Source organism: Chenopodium quinoa, unplaced genomic scaffold (assembly GCF_001683475.1).
Source record: "Chenopodium quinoa cultivar QQ74 unplaced genomic scaffold, ASM168347v1, whole genome shotgun sequence".
In the NCBI taxonomy this organism is placed as follows: domain Eukaryota; kingdom Viridiplantae; phylum Streptophyta; class Magnoliopsida; order Caryophyllales; family Amaranthaceae; genus Chenopodium; species Chenopodium quinoa.
The window spans coordinates 8,349,850-8,370,905 of NW_018743792.1; the positions used below are offsets into that span (position 1 = coordinate 8,349,850).

Consider the following 21,056-nt stretch of genomic DNA (forward strand, 5'->3'; position numbering starts at 1 on the left):
TATATCACACAAAGACAAAAACCCCAATAAATTCTCAGTAATGGAAAAAGATTGTCATAATTTAATTGCAAAGAAAATTACATTTAAGAGAATTTCTAATCAGTTGTTGATTACTGAATGTCAAGAGTTGCAGATACAGAGAATTTTCCTAAATGGTTGTGAATATGAGTGAAACGCGGAAAATCTTTAAAAGGCATTGGCTACACTACCCACATAATCTTGCAACCAATTTTCTTTATTCCATCCGTGTTAAAAGAGCATATGTTTCCCATAATGAGCAACAGTCCGAACTATGAGATCCTTACATCATCAGGGCAATGGAAAGCCTTGTTGTGGCTTGGTACAACTGCACCACAAGCTTGAATTGTGAGCAATGTAGGGAGAGTAATCACACCGAGTGTAGTCTACCCAAACCCCGTTGAGAATTTCCATTGCCCATCGAGGTAAGAAACTAAAGCAAGGCCATCATCATTAGAGATTTTGGGAAATATATCCCGTACAAGCACGAGCAGAAAAGTTAAAATACAGTGAATTTGTTTTCTTTGCTTGCAAAACATATACACCAGCTATACACACTTGCAATACAAAAAAATAAAAATAAAAAATCAATCAGGAATTTGACGTGCATTCAACCTGTTCACGAATCGAGAACAAGAGTTCACTCTCATTTCGGTGCTCATATCGTTCTCAGGAGAAAGGTAGTAATCCCCTCTCAGCTGCACATCTCTCAGTTTAGGAATCTTGATGAGAAACATCATAAAGTGCTCATGAGTTGTTCCATGAATGAAGAGCTTCCTTAATGTATCACATTGTGCAAGAAGCCCAGCAGCAGGAAGTGAGAGACTCCTTTGATTAACTTCCCTATCTTGTGGAGGCCAATAATCAATCTCATTCAGCCTCAATTCTGAATTCCATTCAAGAATCACCTCTCCCACAAGCTAAGGTCCATGTGCCCAGATGGGGCAGTCAATGCATAACCTATTGTATTCCCACAATCGAGTTTCATTATTTTAGACAACAAAGAATATCTCCCGAGTGTGCTAATCCTAAAAGTATACTGTGACGGTTTCAGTATTTCTCGATGATCTCCCTCCACTTTTATATGAATTTCTCTCAGTTTTGGGCAATCCTCGAGCCCTACATCAGGTAATGGTGTCAAGATCTCTCCAACACCAATACAAATCGAGAGAAATTCAAGCGTTTCCCATAACTTCATAAAAAAAGCCCATTGCTAGTACTACATAGGTTCATGTTGGCATTCAACATAAACTCTCAGTATCCGACGAAACCTTACATCTCTTTCTTACCCTACTTTCATCCTCAATTCCATCATGAGTACTGTTCTCCATTCCATTAATAACAACACCTAGCAATGCTGCCTTTTCCTCACACTCCAACTTCTCACCATCACAAACACAATCAATGTGGAGGCTCCTAATCCGATCCCTTATCGGTTCCAGTCTTCAGCGAAGCAGGGGCATCAAGGTACCTGCAACAAGATATCTTCACTTAAACTAGTGTTCTCTTAAACAAGCACACCATCTTCCTTAAACCCCTCGTTGTAATATCCTAAATCTATACACCTCAAACTTAGCAAGCTTAGAGCATCCCCTCCCAATGGCAATCAACCAAAAAATCCGTCAAATAAGCCGAGTTCTTAATCGTTAACGACTCAAGCCCCTGACATAGAGTAATCCCATCCAAATGAGATTCAATTGCTTTACAAATTCCATGAAAATAACCCAATTCAAGCGACCTCAAATTGGGGCATTTCGAAGCCAATGCTTCCAAACAAACCCAACTATCTCTCATATTTCTCCAAATATCTGACACCAATTCTTCATTCAGTCTCACAACCTTTTTCTTTTTTATGTCAAAGACCGCAATCCGCCAAAAGGAACCGCAATAGTCCTTGGTAAATCGGGCGAAAACTTAAACTATGCAACTTCGGATCGATCTTTGGTTATGGAGATCTTGTTTTACAAATCGTTGATCAAATATCAATCAATATTAGATTATTGAGGGAAAATAACAAGGTCTCAAGTTTGAGGAAATACAAGTTAACTATTATGGGGCGTTTGGCAAATGGGAAAGGGAATTTGGGGTATATAGGGTGGTAGTGGGAATGGGAATGGGAATTAATAGGTGGGAATTCATGAAATAATCTCGATCCCTTGTTTGACATATTTTGGAAATAAGATTGAGAAATTTTAAATCCTATGTTTGGTATGTGGGAATAATAGAGGGATTAAAAGCATAATTTACAAGATTACCCTTTTCATATTAAAAAAGTGTAAATATATGTCATAAAAGAGGGGGTAATATTGTCTTTTTAACAATTCAGTGAATTCCCCCCAAAATATTACCTGCCCCCCAAGTAATAAAATGTAGGGAATACAAGCTAATTATTCCCAAGCCCATTCCCATTTTATATCATAATTCCCACCGACCAAACATGGCTTTATAAAGATTAGGGATTATTATTCCCATTCCCAACCCATAATCCCACTTACCAAACAGCCCGTTAGATTAACTTGTATTTTCAATCATAAGGGTATTTGTGTCTTTTGCATGCATTTACTAAGGGACATTATTGTAAATGGAAGCTAGCAGTAGTTTCAATTGTTAGTTAACTCGAGGGTAACGGCGTTAGTTTCGACGTAAACTGTGGTTGTTTTGGGACTCAATTTTTTTGCTCTCATTTCCTTTATTGGATTGCAATCATTTTGTGAGGATTCTGCGAGGTCAGTTGAGCTTGAACTCCAAAATCGGCGATTCCTCCTTTGGATTTCAATCAATTTGCGAGGTATCTACGTTTTTCTCTGACTGTCTAAATGTCGGTAAAGGTAATAAGCCAATAGCCAATAATGACAATTAGTTCCATGGAGTTCGCTTATTACCTGTGTAAAAGGGTTGGATTATACTAGGAATAGCCCCTCATTTGGATTTGGTTGTGGTGTAAGTAGCTGGCAAAATCATGAAAGAACATGGGCACATCACTGACCAATTTAATACTACCTCTGTTTCATATTATTTGCAACGATTTAACATAAAATAGGGAGGAAAAATGTCTAATCGTTGCAAATAATATGAAACAGAGGAACTCATATTCCAGATTATACTGACCGGAGGATTTAAAAGCAGAGTTGTGTCTGGTTTTGAGTCGGGTAAGCGGAGACGTTCAAATGTTCAATGTACGTTTTAAACGACAATATAATAAATTTTTTAATTCAAACCATAAAAACCACATACCGTAATCGTCGAGGCAATTGCAATATCATTCGCATGAAGCTACTAGAGATCACCACATTCAATATCGCTGTGGAGTTTGCGTTTCTAACAAGTACGGTTCAGGGTAAAAATCCAAACAAAATCGAAACTATGAGATCTAAGCTTCAACCACAGGAAATAAATTCTGACGTTGAAAATTTCAGTATACCCAACTAAGCAAAAGCTGTCAACGAACGACGTTCACTTGCTCTTTTAACATCGTAACATGGTTAACTTGCAATATGGGTGACTACGCATATGGCGTGGTATGAATCTGACTTGGCGACTGAGCACTGTTCTCTATATTTACGGTATAGCCATGTGATTGACATGCTCCGTCAAAGATCAACTAGGGTAGCCTCCTCAACATTGAAGTAATAGAGTAAATTCTAAATACTCACTTCACTAAAGGAGGGGGGAGGAAAATCTTACGTTTTAATAAGGAAATTTTGTCAGTAAATACCTTTACAGAAATCTTTTTGACGAAAAAACCTTATAAAAATTTCTTAACAATTTAAACCTGATTGTAATATTTTTTTTTTTGGTACTAGACAGTTAACCTTAAGTTTCTGACGTTAACTGGCCCATTTCCGGTGTTGACCCCCCATGTGCAGCTTGCGTGCTCTTTTTTTTTTATTATTATTATTTTAAAAAAAAATAATCTCACCCCCTTTCTTCTATGTTCCCTCGAATTCCTCCTTTCCTCATTTAAACCCTTCTCTCTGTGAAAGCTATCAAGCCAACAAGGAACAAGCTCAATAATAGAATCCCTAATCACAGATTGTAGCATAATATCAAGCATAAACTTCTGGGAATTATCAGTCGTTCGTTCATGCCAAACCTTAAAAATAGGATTCCCATATCTAGCGGATGACAGAGCACGTAGAATCTCATCAACCTAGGAACTCAAAGTATCGAAAACAACGATAATTTTGGAAAGGGTGTTGGAAACAGGGAAAGGATCGGAGATCTTGTGACCGCGAATGGAGTGAGAGAGATAAGCGGTGAAAGAGAGGAAAGATTTGCCGGAAAAGAAATCGATGAAATGGGTAGCGTCTATAGTTATTAAAATCCCGATATTAATCTTAGAATCATACGATTTTACGATTCATGAATGTCCATACGATTCGATTTACGATTCTACCCGATTTTACACATTTCTTTTCTCTTAACTAGCAAAAACCTTACAAGTTTAAAACATGCCTACAAAGTTATTTATAAATATATATTGTCAATTATTGGTTTCTTAGTGGGTAAACAAAACTATTTTCTAACAATAATTATGCATGTTCATAGATCTTACAATTTTGCAATTCGATTCCGAAATCCCCTTTCGATTCAAAGTAGAATCTCAATTTTGATAAGCGTCAGAAGGAAAGGTGATGTCTGTTGATGAGGGTGGTTAAGTAGAAAGAAGGAGAGAGGTGTAATACCCTGGAATTAAAATACACTTTTTACACTAAATAAAACCCTTTTTAGGAAATATCCAAAATATTATCGCCACCGTGATAACGGCTAAGACTATTTTTCAAAGTCACACAGCGAAAAACTAAAATAAAAACCAACTTTTAAGAATAAATCTTGAATTCACAACCTCAAAACAAAAGTAGAATTAAATTGTTCACAAGTTGGAACCAACCAAACATGGCCCTTTTAAAAACCATCTTAAGAATAATTAAACATAATATTGTTAGTCCATAAACCATAAATCAAATATTCATAATATAAAACTAAGAAAAAATGACAAGTAACTCTTTGCACTCATTCCCTTCATGCTCTTCATGTTTCAAGTACCTGTTACTTTCCCTTTATTTCAACCATCTACTCACCATATAAATGGGTCATAGTAGGGCCAACCAAAGGAAAGCCAAACAAACACAAAAGTACGAATCAGCAAAAGCTGAGTACATATGCACCACACTAACACGAATATCCTATCATCAATAAAATAATTAAAACATGCTCGCCATAAAATCACAAGTCAATTTACCTTTGACTCATAACTAACAATATTAACTATTAAATAATAGCTTTGAATTACGCATCGAATGGGTTTCTTTCGTTTAAAATAGCCCATTAAGTATTGAGCTTCCAATTAGGGAGCTACCCCAATTGGCACCTACTATGTCACACTTGGTGACGGAATTCCAACGCATAAATAAGAAAAGAAAGTACAGCGTCCTGTACCCTTGTAGAAGCTATGGTTAAATATAAAACCCCATAACTCCCTCCATATGTTCATACTCAAGGTATATACGTTCCAAGAGTTTTGGTGCGTATCCTCTTACACTTTACGTGATTTACCGATTTAACTTATGAAGACTCCAACCAATCAATCAAGAATAAACATAACAACATTCAGTACATACTTTCAATTCATTCTCGAATTAATTAGTGAGCACATACTATTTATTTTAATTAAGGTTCCTTGCCTAGTTTTGTGCACAAAATTGCACGATTACTACCTTGGTGCATAATATGCACTAATAAACTTTCTTGACTCAATCTCAACTTACTTAAGCGAGTAAATAAATAAACTAACTCCTTGACTCAACACCAATAGTAAATGGGTGATAATTAAATTCATTCTCAATAATTCTAATTATAGCTCTTTTAAACATTCATAAGCCTTGCTTATTAATTTCATGCTTTCTTGATATTTAAAAAAAAAATACTTTCATGATTCATACATATTTAACTTGTATCATGCTTCAAATAACATATTCACATGCTTGCATAATAATTCATGTTTATCCAACATCAATTCCAAGCATATAGTCAACCAAACATGCTACTAAATCATCACTTTAATCATACTTTGCAATCCTAGCATGATACTACGCATACACAAATATTCTTGTGCACATACGTACCTTGAATATTGCCTAAACTCGGCCACACTCGATAGAAATCACCTAGCTCGAAGCTTCCTACAAATATAAATACATAACTATAATTAATCCACTATTCTCACAAATTTTCAGCAACTATAATACCCTTTAAACCTTACTAATTAACCCAATTTAATGACATTAAAGCCATAAAACCTTTTCTTTAAGTGGGTACTTTAAATCCTTTCAAAAAGACTTAGTTTTTAAGACTTAATAAAATTCCAGCATACTTATATAATATAAAACATCACTTTTAGACTAGGAAATCATATTTAAATCATTAAAATCTTTTTACCTTTTATGGGTAATCAAACTCTAACTCAATAATTAAAAAGTAGTGTGTATAATTAAATTACAGCATTAACTTGAGGGTTTTAAACTCATTAAAAACATGTTTAAACCATGAATTAATCAATAACAACAACCTAGCATCAAATCCTTACCAATTACATAAAATCCCCAAATTCTAGGGTTTATAAATTAGGGTTCTTGATTAAATAAAAATCTGAAATTTATATGAATAACTTAACAACATCATATACCCAAAATCAAAACTTAATTAAAAGTCATGCTTTTAAAACAATAAAACACTAGAATTAAATTAGGAAGACAAAAGAGTTTATATATATATCCGGTGAGAACCACCCTTTAGGTGAGAACACTCCTAATATATGAGAACAAATCTAAGCCGTAGGATTAGATTAAAGTAGACGGTTAAGATCAACGAAGAACAAGTAATGACATTAGTGTAAATAATGAAGCTGCCCAACTTCATGTTTTACCCAAAATATCTGATTTTCTCTCTCATCAAACACATTTCACACTTTCCTTCATCTTCTCTCTTAAAACCACCAAATTTTCTCTAAAATCCATTGTAATTGCTCCAAATCAAATCAAATCACATCGATTCCTTTTGATTTTTGCTCAAATTCAACGAATTTTATTCATAAACTTATATAAAATAAGTTGAATTGGGCAATTTAATTAGATTTTTTTGCAAATACGAACCCTAATTTGGCAGAAGAGCAAATTGAAGAAATTTTTTAATGGAGGTTGGCGAAGAACAATTAATTCGTAGAGAAATTTGTTATGAAATGCAACGGTAACTTATACTCCAATATTTTCAAAGATTTTGATGATATTTTGGGAGATTTTCGGCTAATATTTTGTGTACTACGTATATATAGTTTGAATTGTTGCAACTTGCAGAGTTAGAAGGAATAAGATAAAAGAAGTCTCTTTAATTAATGTGTCTGCTACCATTTCGTAAGCCTTTTCTTCAACTTTTAGCTTTATGTTCTAAGCTTGTATTATGAAGGTTTTATTGTGCTTGATATGTTATAAACCTACAATCATAATGGGTGATTAAGAGAAGATTTTTGTACTGTGTATCTATGTGCAGATGTTGACATTGTTAGTATACTAGTCTCATTGTGTTGTATCTATTCAAATTAATATTTGTTGTTTGCTTGACGTGCTTTGAATTAATATTTATGCTTATGTTCTAAATTTATATGTATTGTTGTATGATTTGTTGGTTCGTGTGAGATGGAGGTGGCTGATTTAGACTGTTTGGAGGGTTGAATTGAGGAAATTGGGTGGTTTGGGTTGCTATTATGAGATCGTGATTGGTGGTAATTTGTTACAGGGTGCTGTTGGTGTGCTGTAATGTGTGGCGTGGCTGTGAGGACTGTAGCAGCAGCTTAGTGTTGGCTAGGAACGATGGCTGCAAAATTCTAATTTCAGCGCTACTCTTAGATTATTATTGTTTGATTTTTTTTGGGTGTCATTTTACCAGTTTTTTGTGCCATTTATGTGCAGTTTTCTTGAATAATTTTGTTGTATGTTTTTGAGATTTGCTACCTTTTCAACTTAACCAAGTTATAATACATTGCTTTTGGAATCTTGTTATCAGAATTATTGACTTCAGTAGGAAACTATTTCAGGTTCCATACCCTTCTATATTTGATCCCGCTGAGAAGTAAATATCTTTGATAATTCCTACATATAAGGAAGAGCACAGACTTCCAAGTGCACCTGAGGAAACTATTAAGTAAGTTTGTCTAGAATACAACGGCAAAATACGATCCTTCAATATTCTCTTTGTCTGTCTGTTACCTCTTTTGTTAGTACCGTGAATTTGATATTTCTTACATAATGTGTTTTGGAAAACCTGTGTGTCCCCCAAAAGATATTAGCTATTCATCTCTGTTTTTCCTGAGGCTGTAATTATGTATATGTTGGTGACAAGTTACATTTTATGTAGAATTAATGATTTGAATTTTAAATCTTCAGAGAATATGTTCTTCTTAGGTATCATAGTTTATGTACATTTTATGGTTTACCCTAGTTGGACGTATAAACAATTAGTGGGGCGGTATGACCATTCCTTGATGCTTTGAATTGAGGTGAGAAAACTGATGAAAGTGAAAGAGAGTGTGGAGTGGCCTACTACACTGATAAATCTTGCACAATTTTTGTTCTTTCATGTTTGACATTTGGGATAGTTTTCAAATGCTTTGAACTGAGAGTGAGAAAACTGATGTTTCAAATGCAGGATGATAATTTTCCACATTCTACATGCTTGCATAAAAATGATTCTTAAATTTAGGTACAGAAACACCAGCCTTTATATTGTGATCAGTGCTGAATTATATGATCTGTAAATCCTTATTTGAAGGCATTCTCAACACTCATCAAACACAAGTGATGTCATCTAAGTTATGTCACCACTTTGGTGACTTATCTAGTCGTATTGTCAGCAATTCGCAACAACGGGGTGGGACCTAAATTTTCATATCTTGTCTTATTTTCAGCAACTTGCAACAGTGTGGCGAGAAAGATAAATCATTTACTTATGAGGTATAGCCTAAATTGCATAAGCTATGAATACTCAGTGCATTGTATTACATAGAAATATCATGTTTCCTTTTGAAAGAAATGGTGTCCTTCCAACAAGTGTATTATTCTGATAGAGGGTTCAGAATTATTACAGAGCTAATTCTTCAGTAAGGTCAAGTGATCAGAATGCCTAGGTGGAGGCCGCTTCCGATCAGTAATATTAAGGTATAATTAATATTACAGCTTAATCTTAACTGAACCCTTCGGGTCGAACCCAATCGAACAACCGATTTGGAGACGACGAATTAATCCGAAGGATTTAATGAGTCGTCGGAGTTTTACGAACAAAGACGTCGGATATCGAGCCTGGGGCGTCGAGACCGACCGTTGCAAAATCACAAGCAACAAGTGAGAGCATAGCCGTAGCATCACATTGGCCTAGCCATGTGAAGTGCTAGGCTAGGCTAGCTCATCGCAAGCCTAGGCGCACCATGTGTGTGCTAGGCGCACCATGTGTGTGCTAGGCGCACCATGTGTGTGCTAGGCGCACCATGTGTGCTAGGCGCACAAGGCAGCCCATCGCACAAGCACAACACCATCGCAGTGCTAGGCACTTGCGTGTGTGTGCGTGTGCATGTGCCTAGGGGCTGTCGCATCATCGCAGCACAAGCACAACACTATCGCATGGCTAGGCCTATGCGTGTGCGTGTGCTTGTGCCTAGGCCTGTCGCACCATTGCAGCACGCAACCTAGCACCATCGCCAAGCATCAAGTCATCCAGCATGCGTGGCTTGCTAGCAGCACGCATGCTGGGCCTTGAGTAGGTATGCGCGTTGGCAGGGCCTTGCGTGCGTGTGTTCCTCGCACCATCGCAGCAGCAGCCTCGCACTGCAACACCATGCCAGGCATCGCCATGTGCGTGTGCGTATGCGTGTGCGAGTGCTAGATCATACTAGCTATGCGAGAGGCGATGCCCTGCATGCATGGCTCGCTAGCAGCATGCATGCTGGGTGGGCGTGTGCGTGTACGTGCGAAGGGGAGAGCCAGGCAGCCAGCAGCGCCTAGTGCCTAGCAAGCCGCAACGTGGGCATCACCCAGCACATCAGCATGCAGCGCGCACGGCTGGTTGGGCTGATGCTTGCTGCCTTGTGCTGGCTGGCTGGGCTAGCTGGCTGCCAGCCCAGCAGCCTCCTATGCCGGTTTTGTGAGGGTGGGGACCAACCTTTGGGCAAAGCCTTGGGGAGCAACGCGATGGTCCCCCCACCTCTCTTGGTCCTCACTTAACTCTCTCTCTTCCCTTGACACTTGTTGCATTGTGATTGATTTGGTCATTTATTTAATTTAGAATTAAATTCATTATCAATATCATTCATTCTCCCAAATTGGTTGGGAAATGAAGATCAAGGGTTCATTTCCCTATAAATACCAAAGCTTGGGTATTTGGGAAAGAACACACTTGAGTTGAAAAGTAAAGGAAACTCCATTGTTGAGCATACCTTGAAATTCATAAAACTCTAGTTTATTTTGTCCGGGCCTCGACTAACCTTCAAGGCTTAGGATGTTCGGGTCGGGTTCGAGGGTACGATCCCGTCGGAGGCCTCGTATTTTCGGGGTTCGAGTAAGAGCTCATTGTTGAGCGAAGCACGCGTCAAAGGTATATTCTTTTATCCTTTCTTGTGTTTTAATTATGTTTTGCTTGTTAATTGCATTTATTATGGGGCGGGTCTTGGCGGGTTTCATTCCGCGTAGTGTGGGTCACTACGAAACCCTACAGCGGTATCGGAGCCACGCTCCTTTTAATTTTTGCAATCATTTATTAATTAAGGTGTTTTAAAGTAAGATTTAAATTCTGGTTTTGCTTTTCTAATTAGATTAGAAGCTCGTTTTTAATTAATTTTAAAACTCGTATTTTTTTTCGATTTGGCTGTCGAACCCAGATTTTGGCTCAAAACTAGTGATTTTTGGGTGGAATCGACATTCTGAAACAGATTCAATCCTCTTTGAGGGCTGTCCAGAAGCCAAATTTGAACCTGAAACCCAAGTTTTTGGGGTTTTTTCGTTTTTCAACGAAAATTTTAAATCTTTTTAAGCCTTGATTAATGCAAGCATTACAAGGTTAGATTAAATGCATTATTGCATCCCTAATTTAGTGCTATTTTAAATATCCTTAAGCATAATTATGGAGTTTTAATTAGTGCTTGAGTTGATATGCTATTTGTCACACAAAGTTGATTTTTCACAAATTTATGCATATAAATTGCATTAATGTGTGAATGTTTGATGTGAATGTGTAATTTTAAGTTCCCAAGTATGTTAAAGATCTAATCTTTAAAAGTTTAAATGATTGGAACTCTAACCCTAAATTCCATATTGAACAAAGTTTGGATTTTTCATTTTGATTGATTAAAATCCATGAAGTTCAAATACTTGTGAGTAAAATTTTGATTAATCTTCATATTAGAAGATGTAATCTTGGTATTTTACACAAGTATGAAAGTTGGAAAATTTTTTATCGTTAGATGGTTAATTTATTTTTTTTCCAAACTCCCATTTGTCAAATCCATTATTAATTTGGATATTGGCTAAATTAATTGTGGACATAGCTCCTTCAATTTCAAGCATAAAGAAAGACCTAAAAATTGTTTCAAAATAATTTTTGAATGATTTAGGTTTATGCACCATTAAAATTGAGTTTAATTAAGTTGGACTTGTTTTATTTTCATTTTTGCCCTAAATTAATTCTATAATAAATTTAGATTAATTTTATGTCACACGTAAATTGGGATTAAAATCCCGAGAAATGGCACGCAAATCGAGACAAAAACACCCAAGCGCTACTAAGGCTAGTCGGGCTGCCTAGCAGCCCACATGTGGCTGCCTATGGTGCGCACAGGGGTGTGCCTTGAGGGGCTGCTGTGTGGCATGGCAGTTGCGTGCTGCCGTAGTGCTGGGTGCGTGGCTGGGCTGCTGGAGTTGCTTGTGCGTGCTGCTGGGCAGCGAGGCAGCAAGCCCCAGCCAGCCTGCCATACTCTGTCAGGCACCATCTAGCAAGCTAGCATGCGTAGCGAGCTGCTAGTGCTGGCTGGCGTAGCACGCTACGCTGGGCGTGGATGCTAGCACACAACACATCAGGCGCAACACATGGGCTGCCTAGCAGCCATGGTGCACTACCCACTAGGCTTTGTGTGGGCTATTTTGCTTAAATCTTGAGCTATGTATTTTGCAAAATTTTGCCGTTTTTAAATAATTTATGTAATTATTTTAACGAGGTTAGACCTTGATTTTTCCGGGTTTTGCAAAGTTTTGATTTTGACAAATTATGGGTTAAGCCAACTTAATTAATCGGATTGATTAAGTATGGATGCGGAATTTAGTGGGAGCTTAGTTGATTACTTGAGCAATTTGCATTTTAGAAATAATGGATTAAACAACTTTGACTAGTTTTAATTAGGCGCGTTAATCGGATTAACCACCTAAGTTAGTTACTAGTTTTGCGTGTTTAATTATGTATTTCGTATTATGCATGGGCCATTCACAAATAGTGAATGGGTGAATGAAAATTGTTTTCAAAACAGGTTACTGAAAAAGGCAACTAGTGGGACCCAACTAGGATAGAAAATACGAACTGCGTTCCCTTATGTATTTTTGTAAATCTAAATACGGTTTGCGAACCGTTAAGTATTTTTGTACTTTAGATTAATCTTAGTCGTACTAGCTAGTTATTTTATTTTGGCCAAGATGTCTCAAGACGGCGTTTCGATGAAGATAAGCAAAGATGAAGACCCTTGAAGATTTGAAGATTTCAAGGGGTCATGCTAGTTGCCAAATGCATCAATTTATACTTTATATATATATTATTGTTATATATATGAATGTTAGATGCATGTCTAGGATTTCATATGTTGCGACGATTAGTTAAGTTCACTTAATTCAACCAACATAGAAACCCTAGGTCCCTTAAAATATTGAGCTAAAATTTGCCGTTCCAAGAACACCACTTACCGAACTAATGCGCGTATGTGATGGGCTACGCCAAAGCGACGCATCACTAATTCTCTAGGAACGTAAGGTATACTAGGTATACAAGTTGTCTTGGTTAAGCTCAACGATATCAGTAAGGAGTCCTTAGATGTCGTGGCAAAAGAGATAAAATGTCAAGAATGCATTAGATGCGACATTTTATCAAACCGAGAGTAGCTTAGAGCTATTAGCAATTGGATTGCTTACCTTAAGATATTTAATGATTAAGACAAGCCAAAGCATGCTTAACCATTTCTTGATCTTTGGGATCTCGGAATCATTTTATTCTCCCCCAAAAGGGATAATTTTATCGATGCGTGGATAAAATGCTCAATAAGATTGAAAACATGCATGTACGCTTTTAAATTTCAAACTTATTGGTTATATGAATGGTTTTTCATTTCAAATTCTTTCAATTGTAGAACAATGTCTGCAAGTAACTCAAACAACAACCAAATGTGCCTGGAACTCCCCGAAAAGTTGGCCTTTTCCTTAAACTTGGCCAACTTCAAGGAATGGGAGGAGGAACTCAGGAAAACTCTCCGGAATTGTTCCTTGGAGTACACTCTTGATACTCCCATTCCAAACTTCTTCTCTAAGGGGATCATGACCAATGAGGCTCATGAAGAATGGTCTTCCAATTGTAAGAAAGTCTCATGACTCATGGCTAATTCCATCCGGAAGATTGGAAGGAAAGCCTTTCCTCCTACCTTCCGGACATATTCCTTAAAGCACTTGAGGACGTTGTCAATGTAAGAGTCACCAAGAGTGACAATGGCTACTATGATGGACTCGTGTTTGATTTGACTAAGTCACTCTCAAACATGAGGATAAAGCCAGCAAACGTGGGATGTCTTGCTAAGGAAAGGCGTCGACTTTGGACAAAGGTCTACAATGCCAAATTGAGACTCGTCATGCCCCTCCGACCTCATGTGCTTGGAATGACTAGGCTCTTCAAACACATGCAGCTTCTCGAAATCTCATTGGAGGATGAGATGGCAGGGCACATCTTGCTTGTTTCGCTCCACTCGGGCTATGATGCACTTAGAGTGCATATAGCTGCAGGAAAGGAGAAACGCTCCTTAATGGAGGTGGTGCAACTACTCAGCCGAGCCACCGCATGTGGAATGACCGAGAGGCCCTTGAGAGCAAGGAGAAGAGAGTTCAAGAAGGTTAAGGCAAAGATGCGTTGCTTCTATTGTGGTGGGCAAGGCCACTACAAGAGAGAATGCAAGCTCTTTCGGGAAGAGGAGGAGAGGAATGGAGCATCTGCCTCATCAGGTATCTTCCTTAAACACTTGTGAATTAAGCTTATCATAGGTATTAGATACCAAGTATGACTCACTTTATGTTGCCTTTTCAGGGACCAAGTGAGAAGCTTATCAAGTGTTGGTGCAAGGACAAGTAGACGACGAAGACGGTTTTTCGGTCGTGCTTGCATGCACTATTTTGTCTATGACATGTAATTAAACTAATCTTAGTTTTTCATCATGCTTTTGAATATACTATAATCTATGGTGTTGGACACCTAGTTTTTTTGCATGTAAGACTTTGACAATAGTTGTTTCAAAATTTTGCAAATATATGTTCAATGAAATTGCATGTTTTTACATATGATTAGACAAAAGTTGATACCGCTAACTAAGACATCAAAGAATTCAACTTCGTTAACAAACATTAGCAGATATGGCTATATCTACTTAATGTCGAATAAATCTGAATCCTTTGAAAAATTCAAAGAATTTTAGAAAGAAGTTGAAAATCAACTTGGCAAGAAAATTAAAGCACTTCGATCGGATCGAGGTGGCAAATATTTGAGCCATGAATTCGACGATAACTTGAAAGAAAATGGTATTCTTTCAGAGTTGACACCTCCCGGAACTCCTCAATGGAACAGAGTATCCGAACGGAGGAATCGAACCTTGTTAGACATGGTTCGATCAATGATGGGTCTTAGTGAACTTCCTATCTCTTTATGGGGACATGCGCTACAAACCGCGGTACTAACAATGAACCGAACTACGTTAAAAGCCGTTGAAAAGACTCCATATGATTTATAGACTAAGAAACCTCCTAGGTTGTCTTTTCTCATGATTTGGGGATGCGAAGCATATGTCAAGCGATTAATTTCGGACAAACTTCACCCCAAATTGGATAAGTGTTTCTTTGTGGGATACCCAAAAGAAACCAAAGGGTATTACTTCTACAATAAATCCGAGAATAAAGTGTTTGTTGCTCGTGATGGTGTCTTTTTGGAGAAGGAACACCTTTCCAAAATGACAAGTGGGAGGAAAATCGAACTCGACGAAGTTCGAGAGGACGAGCAACAATGTCAACCTGATAAAACTGACAATCTAAGTGCTTTGGAAGCAGCTGAGAAGATTGGTCAGAATCAAACAGACAATGTAAATGCTCAACCTATTACCCTTCGTAGGTCGCAACGACAAAGGTCTCAACCAGACAGATACCTTGGTATTGTCTTAACCGATGATCAAGACATCCTAGTTATGGATAGAGATGAGCCAACGACATACAAGCAAGCTATGACGAGCCCCAACTCTGCTAAATGGCAAGAATCCATGAAATCCGAGATGGACTCCATGTCTGAAAATCAAGTATGGGACTTGGTTTATTTGCCCGAGGGTTACACACCCATTGGTTGCAAATGGATCTTCAAATTGAAGACAGATAGGATGGAAATGTATCGATATACAAGGCTAGACTAGTGGCAAAAGGTTATAGACAAGTCCACGGGATTGACTATGATGAAACCTTTTCACCGGTTGCAATGCTAAAGTCTGTCCAGATTATTCTAGCGATTGCTGCACATTACGATTATAAAATATGGCAAATGGATGTCAAAACCGCCTTCCTAAATGGGATTTTGGAAGAAACTGTGTACATGACATAGCCAGAAGGTTTTGTTGATCCGAGCAACGCTGGAAAGGTTTGCAAGCTTAAGAAGTCCATTTGTGGACTAAAGCAAGCCAGCAGGAGTTGGAATCTGCGATTTGATGAAGCCATCAGCAAGTTTGGTTTTATAAAGAATCCAGATGAATCTTGTGTATACAAGAGGGTCAGTGGGAGTGACATCGCATTCCTAGTCCTATATGTCGATGACATACTGCTCATTGGAAACAACACAAAATTACTGGAGTCCGTAAAGGGCTGGTTGGGAAAGTGCTTTTCAATGAAGGACTTAGGAGAGGCACAGTACATATTGGGCATCAAGATCTACAGGGATAGATCTAAGAGGATGATTGGATTGAGCCTGAGTACTTACATTGATAAGGTACTAGCACGATTCCACATGGAGAATGCCAAGAGAGGGCATCTACCCATGTCCCATGGCGTAACTCTCAGCAAGAAACAGTGTCCACAAACACCTGTTGAGCGAGAGAGAATGGATCAGATTCCATATGCTTCGCTAATTGGGTCGATCATGTATGCCATGATATGTACCAGGCCAGATGTATCATATGCCTTGAGTGCTATGAGCCAATACTAATCAAACCTAAGAGAGGCGCATTGGACTGCGGCCAAGAATATCCTGAAGTACCTGAAAAAGGAACAAGGATAAATTCCTGGTTTGTGGTGGCCATAAAGACCTGGTTGTTGAAGGTTACACCGACGCTAGCTTCTAGACTTACAAAGACGACTTCAAGTCACAGCCAGGATACATATTCTGTCTGAATGGAGGAGCGTTTAGCTGGAAGAGTGCCAAGCAGAGCACCACTGCAGATTCTACAACTGAAGCCGAGTACTTGGCAGCTTTAGAAGCCGCTAAGGAGGATGTTTGGATTCTCAAGTTCATCAGTGAGCTTGGTATTGCACCCTCCATCAAGGGTCTGATAGATCTCTACTATGACAACAATGGAGCTATCGCTCAGGCCAGAGAGCCAAGAGAGCACCAGAAGGTCAAACATGTCCAAAGGCGATTTCACATGATAAGGGAATGGAAATCCGAAGGTGAAATCAGAATTTGCAAGATCGACACGGATGATGATGTGGCCGATCCTTTGACTAAACCTCTGCCTCAAGTGAAACACAACAAGCACGTTGAGGCGATGGGAATCTAGCACGTTGGAGACTGGCTTTGAAATTCCCTGTACATGTGTTTTAATTAAACTAGATGTTTTAATGTAAGACACTGTATTGAAACCATTCATTTTATGGAGTAATTAATTTTTATGCAAAATTATCATTCACTCCATTGCTATTTAATTGTGGTTTAGAATTAAGTAATGAGTCCATTAGATTTATGGAAATATTCAAAACAGGGTATCAAGACCATGTCTTAGATAAAGAAACACCTGTTAAGTGAACTTTGAATATTTAAATCAAAAATTATCCCTAATTGAGGTCATCTAAATGATGGACGATTGATGACCACCAGAGATTAGTGTATAGTATGATTTACAGCACCGTTTCTTGTGCTGCAAGGACATGATGGTCATAAATCATTTGCGCAGGTGCCAGTTCAGAACTGCACTGGATCGACCTATGAGAGTACTTTAAGAGATTCAAAATTGTCATAAGTACATTTCTCATTACAGCTATCGGAACTCGTTTCCTCGACCATGAGTATTGTGAAGTTTTCTTGTTTGAGTACTAGTCTCTTTGATGTTGCCTAACGTCTGCTGTAACTGGGGATCATAACGGGAACACTCAGGAGATTAGGTCCTCTTAGTAAGAGAAACTTACAATGCAAGACTAGGAATGTCCCCCTATTAACAATAGGGAACATGTCTTTGTTGTTTACAAGGCCGCTCGAAGAGCGAGACTGTGAAAATGCATGGTCGTGCTCAGATGGATTTTAGAAATCATCTGCTTATTGACAGTCGAACTTGGAGATTGAGAAACACTTATGAACGTAATAAGGATGACAATGAATCTTACCTTATAGTTCACAAATAGACATTAAGTGACATAGGAAATGGCCTATACACTGTATGCACACTTGTCCAGAAGGACAAGTGGGAGATTGAAAGGAATGGTGTCCTTCCAATAAGTGTATTATTTTGATAGAGGGTTCAGAATTATTACAGAGCTAATTCTTCAGTAAGGTCAAGTGATCGGAATGCTTAGGTGGAGGCCGCTTCTAATTAGTAATATTAAGGTATAATTAATATTACAGCTTAATCTTAACTGAACCCTTCGGGTCGAACCCAATCGAACAACTGATCTGAGACGACGAATTAATCCGAAGGATGTAATGAGTCGTCGGAGTTTTATGAACAAAGACGTTGGATATCGAGCCTAGGGCGTCGAGACCGAGCGTCGCAAAATCAAAAGCAACAAGTGCGGGCATAGCCGTAGCATCACATTGGCCTAGCCATGTAAAGTGCTAGGCTAGGCTATCTCATCGCAAGCCTAGGCGCACCATGTGTGTGCTAGGCGCACAAGGCAGCCCATCGCACAAGCACAACACCATCACAGTGCTAGGCACTTGCGTGTGTGTGCGTGTGCATGTGCCTAGGGGCTGTCGCATCATCGCAGCACAAGCACAGCACTATCGCATGGCTAGGCCTATGCGTGTGTGCGTGTGCTTGTGCCTAGGCCTATCGCACCATCGCAACACGCAGCCTAGCACCATTGCTAAGCATCAAGTAAAAAATAAGGCTAATAATAGGCAGAAGTAATGCTGATATGGCCATATCAATAAATGAAGCAGAAACTGCTCTAATTTCTCTTTAGTCACATATTAGACAAGAGATGAGGATTAACGCCCATGCAAAAATTAACGCCCAATTCACCGAACAGCAAAAAAAATGCCCAATTTTCCACAACATTAACACTCTTTTTAAATATGCATGCATTGTCATAAAATGATTCAAAAACATCAAAATCGCATAATTAATTTCATCGGATCATCCAAACCAGCAACAATTTCACAGCAAATTAACACAAAAATCCTTTAACCTAAGAATATACAAAATTGACACAAAAAATCCTAAAAAAGCAAAATAAAATTCCCAGAAAAATCAAAAGAATCACCAATAAAAAAATTAAGAATAATTACCTGGATCTTAACCTTGAGATTGATATGAGTAGATTGATCAGGAGCCGGCTTCTTATCTTCATTAAAAGGGTTGTTACCTCCATTGTCGTTGGTATCAGTTTCTCCAGCCATCTTCAACAAATTTCGAACAATGTTACATCAATTAAACCCAAAATTTCAAGCATTTAACATCAATAATTGGACCAAAAGACCAAAATATAACGCAAAGCTAAATAACTCAGAAACCCTAACCTCGAATTTCCGATTTTTGGTTCAAAATTGATTCGAATTTGTTGTTGTTGAAGACTTGTTGAAGACGCACGCACATAGAATTGATTCAAAATAGACGCACCCAGAAACCCTAACCTCCAATATTGTAGATTCAAGAAATAGACGCCGGTTTTCGAAGGAGGGCATCAGGTCGTTCAAGACCGATTTCTTCAGTAGATTAGGGTTTGTTTGAGGAGAGAGAAGAGAGAGGTAATAAGGAAGAGAGGAAACCGAAAGAACGAATAGGTGAAATAGAAAGAAGGAAAGATCGAGTACGCTTCAATGGAGAATTTCGAGTACGCATCAATGGAGGAGAGGGAGAGGAGAGAGAGGCAGATGAGAGAGGAGGAAAGATTGAGGAAATGAATTAAAGAGAAAGAAAGAAAATTGTCCGGTTTTTTTTTGTTATTATTTAACAATAGATTTCGCACCAGTGCGATTTACTCACTTTTCGCACCGGTTTTGTTAGAACCGGTGCGAAAACAAACTTTTCGCAACGGTTTGGTTAGATACGGTGCGAAAACACTTCCCCTCAATCCCGCCTATTTTTTTCGCACCGGTTTTTAAAAACCGGTGCCCATTTAAGTTTTTCTGCTAGTGCTTGCTTAATTTTCTCCCTTATACGATCTAATTTCACATCCCCTGCTTGGTTGTCCTTAATTTCATCAAATATCGTTGGTTGGATACTCAAGTTATTAAGCATTCCTTCCAACGTTCCATGTGGCACTACCTTGAGGTTCACCTTACTCATTTCCGTACAAAGTTCATTTGCCACTACTAAAGCGTTCACTCCATGAGTTGCATTGCGGCTCAAAGCATCCGCGACTACATTTGCTTTACCCATGTGGTATTGGATGTCTAGTTCGTAATCATTGAAGAATTCTATCCACCTACGTTGTCTCATGTTCAAGGTTGATTGCGTGAAAAGGTACTTCAAACTTTTATGGTCTTTGAATATCCTACATTTCACTCCATATAAATAATGTCTCCATATTTTCAACGCAAATACTACTGCAGCAAGTTCTAGATCATGAGTAGGGTAGTTTACCTCATGTTTCTTCAATTATCTTGATGCATAAGCAATCACCTTTCCCATGTTGTATCAAAACACATCCAAGTCCATTTTTAGATGCATCACTATACACATCATAAGAGCCACTTCCATAAGGTAAGGTCAATACAGGTGCCGTTGTCAAACTCCTTTTCAAGGCATGAAACTCTTCTTCACACTTATCACTCCAAATGAACTTAGATTCTTTCTTCATCAACGAAGTCATAGGTCTAGCTATTTTCGAGAAGTCCTTCACATACCGCCTATAATACCCCGCTAGACCAAGGAAACTTTGAATCCGACACATTTTTGGGTTTAGGCCACCCCTTCACTGCTTCGATCTTTGCAGGATCTACCTTCACTCTGTCTTTGGATATGAAATGTCCTAAAAATGCCACCTTCTCCAACCAAAACTCACACTTCGAGAATTTGGCATACAATTGGTTGTTCCTTAAAGTAGCTAACACTGCTCTCAAATGCTCTACATGGTCCTCTTTGTTTTTTGAATAAACCAAAATGTCATCAATAAACACCACCACAAATTAGTCTAAGAAAGGTTGAAATTAAACACTCTATTCATCAAGTCCATAAAAATTGCAGGTGCATTTGTCAACCCAAAAGGCATTACTGTAAACACATAGTGTCCATATCTCGTCCTAAATGTCGTTTTTGGAATGTCCTCTTCCGCGATTCGTAATTGATGATACCCAGA

The 21,056-nt window shown here is 38.3% G+C and overlaps 1 pseudogene; it reads right to left on the bottom strand.

Annotated features, from left to right (window-relative positions):
- Positions 1-39: 39 nt before the first annotated feature.
- Positions 40-20,197, bottom strand: LOC110685144 (annotated as a pseudogene).
- Positions 20,198-21,056: the final 859 nt, after the last annotated feature.